The sequence below is a fragment of the Schistocerca piceifrons genome, chromosome 1 (assembly GCF_021461385.2).
Source record: "Schistocerca piceifrons isolate TAMUIC-IGC-003096 chromosome 1, iqSchPice1.1, whole genome shotgun sequence".
In the NCBI taxonomy this organism is placed as follows: domain Eukaryota; kingdom Metazoa; phylum Arthropoda; class Insecta; order Orthoptera; family Acrididae; genus Schistocerca; species Schistocerca piceifrons.
The window spans coordinates 949,011,910-949,023,584 of record NC_060138.1 but is presented as its reverse complement, the minus strand read 5'-3'; positions in this window follow the sequence as shown (position 1 = coordinate 949,023,584).

Below are 11,675 nucleotides of genomic sequence, written 5' to 3'. Positions count from 1 at the left end.
GGAAGCTCCTCTTCACATCATATTGCGTAAACTCTGGCGTCTTCTGCTCACTTTAAAGGTAATGTAACCAGCTGGTATGATAAAGAGTCCCACTACATGTTCCCATGACACACCACAGATAACAGGATGCAAAATGGGATGCCTTTGTGATGATCTTTGACGATCATTTCTCTTTTATTTATGTCAGTAGCTACTTAGGAACAATGTAGAAAAGTTTCAAACCTGTGATTTGGTTTATCTGTTTTATTCCACAACCAAATCAAGTGAAAAGACATAATATAATCTCCAGTAAATTAGCCGATTACACAATGTTCTCGCATTTTCTTTTGACAAAGTTGGTTTATATAAACGAAGATACATGTTTTGAAGATCACTTGTGCTGCACTCAAGTCTAATGATTTTCAATATGTACTTATGAGAACAAATCATGTGACCAATACATTAATTTAACTGTTTGGACCGCTTTTTCTGATAATTTGTCTGATACTTTTATTGTGCTTTGATCCATTGCAGTTGCAACCCATGGTAATGGCTAAGGCCGAAATCTAGATTGTGGAAGAAAACCTACTGTACAGTCAAATGGTGGTTATATGTATCAAAAACTTTTCACTAACTGTTATACGTGGTACGTAAAGTTCGTTATTGAGCGACTGTCTTTTAGCGTATAGTCCCACAATTTTATGTTTTAGTCACATAATCTCCAACTTCCTTTTCACTTTACCGTTTTGTCCTTATTGTTCTGTAGAATATAGGCTGCAGTACCTCTTACCTAAACTGAAGTTTTGTAATTGTGGGATTTGAGGGTTTTGGCTAATGTGTCACATATCTTTCCTATATATGGGATAGTATACCAATTGGTTTTAGTCTTGGCTGTTGCTACAGAGGGGGCATACGCGTAGGGTGGCATTTTTCATCTTTGATTTTTGTGTCAAATGTTGTCAATTAGCTCAGGTGTATTGCTTGATTCAACACATTTTATGGTGTCTAGTTCTGTTTTGACATTGGTATGGATGTGAGACGATGTACCATGGAATGGAAGGCAGCATGATAGTTTGGTACAGGGTGTTGTGAACATGAGGATATTAAAGTGTCTGTTGTGGTGGGTTTTCTGTAAACTGATTTCTTGATTACGCCATTAGTGTTTTCTAAGATTCTGTAGTTCGCATAAGTGTAGTGTTTTTGTACAAACATGTGCATGTGCGTGGCTAAATGATACTCTGGTGCAGTTGTGAACTCAATTCCAGGTCTGGTAGGAGTATCAGCGTTGAGAATCTTCCGTAAACTTTTGAGTGTGAGTGCACTTGGGTTCTTGTTTGCTGTTCTTTTTATTTTAGTTCGTGAAATTGTAGATACGAATCTAAGGGTGTGGTCACTTTTAAGCTTTGTTATTTCGTTTTCTGTTATGAAATTGTGTTTTTTCAGTACATTCCTTTTCATAGACAACAACCAAAGTTCTTCTCTTTTCTGATCTTGTAACCATTGCGTTGTGTCACTTCAGATTTTTGTGTGTGTCTTTGACAGTTTTCTCCTCAGTCGTAATCTTGTCATCGCTGATGATATTATTGTTCTTTCCGATAATTTGTATAATTCGTATAAACCAAAACTGTTCGGAGTTACATGCCATAATAACAGCGGTATCTGTTGTCTACCAGTTGCACTGTCAGACAAAAGAAAATATGAAACACTCAGAAAACATAATCGCTGTCAATGTAACTTTGGACATGTATACATCATCGGTGGGCACATGAAGGATCAGATTTGCAGTTGTCTGTGACAGAATAGCCACCAGCGTTGTTCGCGATTAGTGTTGTTACCAGGGATAGCTGGTATATGAGGGGAATGAACATAGTGGGACGCTGAGTAGTTCCAGTAATGGACACCCTTATCAGACAGCGTTATCTGTACCAGATAGAGTCTCATTGTGGGGCTCCATTTGGCCGTATGGTCATATCGTGCAAACCCAGATTTATTTGGCATCTTGATGTACACAAGGAAGGAGTTTATGGGCGCTCAATGACTAGATGTGGCAGTGGCCCGATTCTGGTCTCCATTAGACCCTATAGGTAGGTATACTCTTCATCGGGGTTCCAATTGATCAAATCATTCTACCACAATGGCGAAATGCCGTTTCAAACAACAGACGTGTAATTATTTGCAACGAAATTCCGGTTTCATACTTCTACACCTGGTAATACTGGGATGCTGTACTTTATTAGAAACTTCTTAAGAGACGATGCAGTATGATCCTTACGTTTTCTTGATGTACAACCCATGACTTGTTCGTCCACAATTGGGTTTTTTTTTCTTATTTTCTCATGGAGCTGAGCGGGAACCTCAAGGTAATAAAGATTGATCTTGATTTGCTCATTCGAGCTTTTTTCGCTGTCGGTGAAGTTGGCCCCTTCCATTGCGTGGATTGGCTCTTTGTTTCTGGATCAAGACTGAAAAATCACATCAGATGTTATCATTCTTTCCGAGAAATTAGGATAATTTTCGATGGTATTCAGAGTGTAAGACCAAATGTTTTCAAGACCTTTTTTTGTGCTTGAGAATCTTTGGCACTAGTTCCGCACACACTTTTCTCATGTTAAACTGGTTGTTTAAAACGTATTCTTTGTCAGTTCCTACAATTTCAGAACTCTATCGAATATTCAACCGAATTATCTACTTTTTCTATAATTTCATCCCCGCTTTTAATGTTGAAAACCGTCCCGGACTTGAGTCACCTTCAGCGCTTTTTCGGCCATCTTGGAAATGTCTGAATCACTAAAAACCTCTCGTAAGTGGTAAACATTCTTCGCTATCCACTTCTTTTAGAAAAAGATAGGTCTGAATAACAGTTTTTTCAAGTTTCATGTGAAACATCACGACAGTTCATTGCTCCATTATTACGTTCATCATTTTCTCGGCAAAACAAAATAACAGCTCTTACATAAACGAAGGCCACGGTCACACTAATTTACGTACATACACCAGAGATGCCGCATTCGACTGAGAAGGCTTTACGCTTCAGAGCCATTGCGCGTTTATCCGTAGCACATGCATTCTTACTCTGTGACAGCTCCAGTCCCGTTATTTTATACCCTCAACTCGCATTTACGTGTGTACCGTATTTTCAGTCAAATGACTGGAGAGTGTTGTAACACGTATTTGATGAGCAGGGAGTCAAATGGCGAAACACAGCTGTTATACTGTACTCTTTGAATGCTCGAACAATCGAGGTTAATTTCATTCACTTGAGTGGCTACCAATTGTGAGACGCGTAGCATAGAGAATAGTTTAGTTACACCAGTGACGCTAAATAGACTCTGACTGGAGTTATGCTCTGTGGAAATTCCATGACAGCCCTTTGCATTATTCTGGGCGTGCCTTTTTATTTTTCCGTTTTAACATTTACAGCTGCCAGCGAAGCGGGCTGTCGGCCAGGGCTCTCGGCGTACGGAGCGACTAATCCGATCATTTCAGTTAGCTCCACAACGTTGACAAGTGCTGCGGCACTTCATGTAACGCACAATTGTAGCAATGCGGCAATGGTGAGATCTTCAAAAATGCGACATGTTACTATCGGAAGGCAATTTAAAGGCACGTGATCAATCTGAAGAGTTCTGTGAGCGGACCGATTACAAACGTATCATCTGCTAAAAAACGGTACGTAGGAAAGCCCATTGAGTGACGTGCAGAGAAGTGACACACAACATGAACCAAATGCAGGCTGAGCTTTGTTTTGGTGAGGGGGGGGGGGGAGTCGGAGTGGGGTGGGAAGGGGTGGGATGATGGCTGGACAATTGGATCCACACGTGCGACAGTTTCTATCTAAACATCGTTTTCCCAAGAACTTGGCTCGAACTACACATTGCGTGGCCATATTTAAAAAGGAAGGATGCAAGGTTTTGCTAATATTATTCCAGGAGTCGGGGTGGGGTACGGAGGGGTGGGGTGATCGGTGGACAATTGGATCCACATGTATGACAGTGTCTATCTAAGCACCGTTTTCCCAATAACTTGGCTCAACTACACATTGCGCAGTCATGTTTAAAGAGGAAGAATGCGAGGTTTTGCTAATATTGTTCCGACTCGACATTAGTGGTTGCTAGATATTAGAAACTGGGCATGACAAAGTGAAGCAACAATGTTTTACACTGCGGATTCGACACGTGTCCATACATTGTATCACATATCAGGGACAAACTGTCTGATCCGATGAAACACACTTGTTTTCATTGAAGTTGTATGTATTAGAGCTCATTCTGGGCCGAAATGCACATCTCAAAACTAAAAAAGATTATTTAACAGAATCTTCCGTCGGTTCTTGGTAGAACAACATTATAATAATAAATGAAAAGCACCAGTTTGCTTGTTCTACAATTGTAGAACAAAAGCAAACTGGTGCTTTTCATTTATTATTAAAAAAGATTATATAATGAACTCCAGATTGCTGCTATATGCCGGCCGTTGTGGCCGAGCGGTTCTAGGCGCTTCAGTCTGGAACCGCGCAACCGCTACGGTCGCAGGTTCGAATCCTGCCTCGGGCATGGATGTGTGTGATGTCCTTGGGTTAGTTAAGTTTAAGTAGTTCTAAGTTCTAGGGGGGTCTGATGATCTCAGATGTTAAGTCCCATAGTGCTCACAGCCATTTGAACCATTGCTGCTGTAGTAGTTTAATGTTTTTATTGTGATGGGTACATTTCGGCTCACTGCCGTTTTCACACCATCTGAGAAATTTAAATAATGTTTTTTATTTTGTTACAATTTGATTAATCGTATTTTTAGATATGCAGAATTGATACTTACGTCCTTATATCACCCGAGGTCGCTGCCACTCTATATTGTATTTGTATTATAACGTGGTGCAGATTTAGGACTTTTAAGCTATATGCTTTTTATGGTTTTCTGCTGGTGTTTATCGTTCTTTGCTATGATTTTTGTAATTTGACGTTTTGTCGCCCGATTTAACAGATTTACTGTTGTGACAATTGCCCAGGGACGCTATATGATTACAGTTGTTATGGTGTGTTGATTTTATCAGTTTTGTAATCTATGTGTGTATGGGTCATTGTTTGAGTCTATCCGTTACTTTGGTTAGGAATTAAATCAAATGCTGTATGCAATGCTTTACCTTTTGTTCATTTAAAATGTCTTCAGGACATATTTAGAGCTCTCTCTTCAAGTACGTTCGTTGTCTCGTATGTGTGAAATTTTCGTTGGAAATCCTATTCGTTCTGCATTATGGTTACCGTTCCTTGAGTGATTGAAGAATGTAGATCGATTGTTTTCGCTAATTGTGGTGTGCTCTCGATGTCTTACACCGAAATTACGTACTGTTTGTCCTATGTAAACTAGTACAACAGCAATCTGGACTTTATTACACAATGTCTAAGAGATATCTTGAATGATGCTTGCGCAGTGGATCGTAAATAAAAAAAGACTACAAGCTATGCATTTAAAAAGTGAGCATTTTTTAAATGTCGCATAATGTGGTTTCAAAGTACAACCAAAATAACCAACACTGGAAAGACTGTGTAGAATAATGGCATCTTAGAATACGTCTGAGAAGCCTGGGACAATTGTGGAAGTAATTTCGTTTCTGACGAAATGGGAATCTCTGGGGAGGTAGATCGAGGCCAATCCAACGCACTCGGAATTCTCAGTATGGCGGCAGAGATCCGAAAATGGACTTTCACTGAGAGGTAAATTATTTTTTTCATTACGCTATACCTATTCATGGATCTCTCGGAAAGGCTTCTGCAGCCTTTGGAAAGAAGTCAAGGGTGCACATTTTATTTTAGTACGAAACAATGACAAAAATTTCAGACCAGAGCGGACAGCCGAGCACTTTGAAACGTCCGCTTCCGGAACACGGGGAGGCGCACCGGTCCCAGATCCCGGCGGATTAAAGACTATGGCCAGCCTGCATGGGGTTTTTAGGCGGTTTCCACATCGGAATAGGTAAATACCAAGCTGGTATACATCTCCCTCCTCAGATACATGATACGTAATGTTTAGAAAACCTTCTAACACACCCACATGTGATAACACTAGAAGCGGACAAATGTAGGCACCAGTTCCGTCCAAGGAGAGGGGGTGGGGGTGGGGGTGGGAGGGGGGGGGAGGGAGCAGAGTGTTGGCATCCGCCCACCCGCTACTGACATTGCCAATTCAGAAATAACTCGCCGACTCCGTGGAGACAAGGAAAGAGGCCACGAAGAAGACGCAGAAGAATGATTTAATTTACGAAGGGTTAGTGTAGTACAGTGCTAACGTGAATTATAAAAAATCTAAAACATTAATTTTAAGAGCTTCTGTTAAGATTCATGGAGTAGAGTGAATCAGCATTCTTTGTCTACAAAATGTCTTACTTCACACTTAATTCTTGGAAAAAAATTTTTACACTAAGCATCCTTTCCGACATGTGCTGAGATGGCTGCAGTGCACCTGTTACTGACTTACAACCGAAGTGACCCCATCTTCAAGTCGAAATATGAATGATGTATTATGGAGCTGTTAATGTTCTTCCGTATTTCTGTTTACTAAAAGCTTCACCAAAAGCTAGACTGCACGAGACTTCCCAGAATAGCTCAGAGGAACGTTTCCATTGGTCGATACCTTTTGAAGAAATTCAAATATACTAAAGTAACATTTAAACGGCAGTCACGTAAAACGAAGATGGAGTTGATAGTTCCGGAGGGAAGCTCACAGTTAATGGCTGATTCACTTGCCCGAGAGAACAAGTGAGACACAGAATTGTTTTAGGGTGACAGTGTTTACTAAATGAACACTGCATCTGGTTTTTTTTAAGAGAAATCGGTTGTCTCTGTTTCGGAATATACAACATTCAGTCAAACGGAGCAAAAACATCTGTGATGCAGGAAGCGTAATTCTCAGTCACTCCTGAAACTTACAGCCTGATTAATTAACGCACACTCCGCTGTACAGTGAAAATTCAATCTGAACAGTCCGTTCGTCGAAAACTGATTCTGTAATCTTGAATTCAACTAACTGTCTGATGAATACTCGCAGTGTTTGTCAGCTTGCTGTCTCTAAGCCGTTAGCTATCAATATAAGTTTTCTAGATTTTTCTGATAATTTCTACACCTTTACTGTTGGAGGTGTTTAAGAGTAAACTCCCCGACGTAGTCTTAAAAGAGATGTTGGTAACCAGACCATTCATTTAAAATCCTGGGTCTTGTTTATGGCCAAGTGCACTCACACCGTAAATATCACAAAAACCCATATAAAAAATGACAGTGCCACCCAACATACATCTGTGTATACATCTACATCAACATAAGCTTGACGTCTACAGCTACCTCAACATGCCGCAAGCCATTTTCGGTGTGTGGCGGCGGGCACTTCCCATACTACTTTCATTTCCCCTCTTCGGTATCAAATGGTTCAAATGGATCTGAGCACTATGGGACTTAACTTCTGAGGTCATCAGTCCCCTAGAACTTAGAACTACTTAAACCTAACTAACCTAAGGACATCACACACATCCATGCCCTAGGCAGGATTCGAATCTGCGACCGTAGCGGTCGCGCGCTTCCAGACTGTAGCGCCTACAACCGCTCGGCCACCCCGGCCGGCTCTTCGGTATCCTATCCTTGAACGGCGTGTGGGAAGACCAACAAGGACATATCTCCAGATGAACTGTAATTTCTCTGATTTTCTATTCATTAAATTACCAATAACCAATGTTTTATATACTATTTTATATACTACTTTGACCATAGGGTCCTTCAAGTGGAGGAATAACGAACAAATACGAGACATCAGCGTTGTTTTATGGCACTAGGACAAGTCACATTACCCGACGATGTTATCTGTCTTCTCCTTACCCTGCTATTCTCAGTATCACTGATAGATTTATGACGGATAACAAGCAAGACACCCGTGCTGATCCACTTCTGTACTGCAGCAGGTTAACTTCACAAGAAAGTCACCTTATTAAATCCTTGTGAGAAACTTAACGATATTTCGCGCTCCTCTTCCTCGTTATTTCTTCCGCTTCAGCCTTTATCTGCTCTTAAATTATTCTTTGCGCTCATGTGAGAACTACTCTTCATTAAGGAAAACAAGTTTATAAATCAAAGTTGTAGGCAACGTTAGCGATTCATGGACAATACAAGACAATATCTACCTGGTTGCATTTTCCGATACACATGCGATGATAACTACTATCGTAATGATATGCAGACTAGTTTGAAGTTGAGCATTATCCTTACTTAGATCCTAAAAGTCCCTCTTGAGATATATTTGTTGAACCCTGAGCAGGGCTATAACTATGCGGGTTTAGGCCAGATTGTTGAACCTTTATGTTCGTGCAGGGGGCTGGTTGTACAGGGGGAAAGAGCTGTACAGTTTGCTTGGCCTTCTTTCGCAGCAAGCATATAAATATTTGTTTTCTAAATAAAAAACGCCTTTCCTTGCTGCACTGTGTTTTGTTTCCCCCAGACGCGTTTCACCTTTCTTTACTTTACGGCATCATCAGTGGGATGCAGTGCAGCAAGAGAACGCGTTTTTTATTGACAAAACAAATTTTTGGGTTGTCCATATTTAATGAAAATCATTTCAAGGTAATATGGGAATAGTTCCTCTGATAAAAGTGCCGAAGATAACTTGTTCCGTCTAAAATGCCTTAAAAGTTTCCTGGAGCTTAACTACATTTTCCTAAATTTTAATTAAATACTGATGAAACAAAGAAAAAGATCAAGGATTGAGGCACGGAACTGACTAATAATAATATTGCAGCCAGACAGTCACATAAGACCAAAGTTCATTTATAATAATACATGAAATTAAAAATTTTACATATTGTGGTTTCCATAGTCACTTATTGACCGTGTCCTTTTGGTACAAAGTTCTCTATGGTGCGGTTTGCACACCGGATGACACAGTTTACGCTAGCATACATTGCCTTTGTTTCATGATATGATGTGTTTTTGTAAATAAGATGGGTGGGATCATGGACTGCCATTCTAGTGGTCGCGTGTCTCATTTCGAATTTTCCTTTGTCCATGTTCGGACAATCACGGCGCTTGTGCTGTAAAATCCTGGAGGTATGTCTTCCGTTTTTTCCTGCAAGGTTTTTCGTAGACATTCCGAAGCGCTAGTGTTGGGTAGCATCAGGTTTGTTCGTAGGTACTCAGTGAGGAAGGATGCCCTCGCCGGCAGGTATACGAGTATGGGTCTCGTAGTTTTGGAAACTCCGATCGTTTTCTTTACATAGATCACCTTTACTCTTTCTAGTGGCGTTAGATTTTACACTGAGATATGTGCTTCGATGATATCTATGCCGTACGTCAGTACTGGCAAGATTTTGGCTCTCAATAGTACCACTGCTGTCTCTAGACTGAGGGACGTAATACGTCGTGTTTCGTGGATGGTCATTATTGCTGGTACCGCTCGCCAGTAGCAGCAGGAAGTTCTGTGATGAAAGAAGAAACTCTGGAAAGGTTGATGTGTACTGAGGTGACTGGGGAGAAGACCGCAGTTCGTCACCTCTGTTGTATGAGGGAAACGCGCACCAACGGATGTGCAAGTGACGTTGTTGGAGTGTTGAGCAGTTGCAATCAGCACACTGCAAAACATTCGTTGACGTCGAATAACACTAAGTATTTATGAAGAGTGTATGACAGATCTGTCACAGTTGCGGGATATATGTTTTTTGGTGACTAGTTTCGAATTAACTGTTTATTCCCAAGCGTGTAGTCAGAATAATAGTTGAAGCCCACCCAAGATCACCTTGCAGACATTTATTTAAGGAACTCGGGATATTCACGGTAACTTCGCAATACATATATTCACTTATGAAATTTGTTATTAATAACCCATCCCACTTCAGAAATAATAGCGAAGTGCTTACCTACAACACTAGAAGAAAGGATGATCTTCACTATTCTGGATTAAATCTGAGTTTGGCATAGAAAGGGGTGAATTATGCTGCCACAAAAATCTTTGGTCATTTGCCAAATAGCATTAAAAGTCTGACAGCTAGCTAACCAACATTGAGAAACATATTAAAAGAATTTCTGAATGACAAATCCTTCCACTCAATAGTTGTGTAATGAAAACTTAGGTCAAATTGACACGTTCCACATCATTAGGAAATGTCGTGTTCATGTTCTATGGAACAAGTATTAATTCAGTGTAAAGGAATGACCTAGTAAAGCTGCACTAGAAATACCTGATCATAGCGACTATTTTAATGGCAATAAATGGGTCACACAGTGACGTTGGCTAAATATCATAATACACATTATGCTCACAATAAAATGAAAATCAAACTGTCTTATTTTGACTTGTACTGTGAGCATATTATATTGTGACCTTTATCCACCGTCACTGTGTGATGTATGTATTGCCAATTTTAGATGGTTGTTATAAAGATGAGGTAATTTGAATGCAGTCTCAGCAGGTCAGGCTTGAGAATGAACCGGTCTCTTCGAAACTGGACGCCCGAATCATGTATACTGCAACTGTGACGGATTAGTAATAAACTTTTCATGAAATAAAAGGTCTGCTGGTGCTACATCACCGAAACATTGAAATTGCATAACAAAGTACTCAATTGTTGAAAGACGAATAACGACTGAACGAACAATAAATCGGCCAAGTGAACTTAGCGAAACACCATTATACTGGAATCCATATAGGAAAACTAGGTCGAAACCAGCGGGTTGAAGAGAGGACAGTGACAGAAGGGGAAAACCTTCTCTAGCAAAGGAAATCTTCTGGTGTGAAATGTACGGCCAAAACAGAGGAAGAAGTCTCTGAAACTAAATTTGAAGCACAGTGTTGTGTGAGAGGGAATCATTCACTTAACCAAAGAAGAATTGGAAACATTTAGCAATAAAGTGAACAGCTGCAGTACAAAATTAAGTATAAGACAAAAGGGCATGCGAGAAAGAATAAGGTTGGTGAGACAGGTGATTATTCATTCGAGTGTAGCTGCACAGATTCCCGTTAATTAAAAAAAAATCTCAAAAAGTTGTTTGATGAAAGTGATGAATCGAAGGCCAATTGTAGAACGTATGTTGAAGCATAACTAAATCATGAAATTGTCTCTGTGCGTGTGACATATCTGCACTTCCTTGTCCTAAGCTCTTTGACTGTACCCTCTGTTTTCCAGTACAACACATGTCGCTTAGCCACTTAAAGATGTTTTATTTGTGTCTGCTTAATTATCATCACATTATTTGTTTCTGATTTAAACAGTGATCTCCAACACTGAACGTGGAAACATGTACATGAATGTATTAAACAAAATCACCTTCTGTTGTTATTGGTAGCGGTCATTATTCTAATATTCTACACATGTAAAGGAACAATCAAGGGGTTTGAGCTGTGGTGGGGTTGTTGGCGTCGCCTTCCGAATTCCTGGCGCCACTAGCTCGATCTGTCGTGTGATGTCCATCTGGTTTGAGGCCATTAAGATCTGTGCCCGAGGTTGTTGATGGGGGACGGGGCGTGCTGTGGCGTGGCGAGATGACGAGTAGTAACAGAGTGAGGAGGACGGTGTGAGATGTTCGCCCGGCGACTAAGGCGAGCGCTTGCGCAGGCATCTTGGACATGGAGTCCGGCGAGTGGTTGACGGGCATATTTGTGGGCCGATTTGAATCCGTGGCTGACTTCGTGACGTGTTTGTGCGTAGCCTGGCCAGCCAGCTCTGAGAGGTG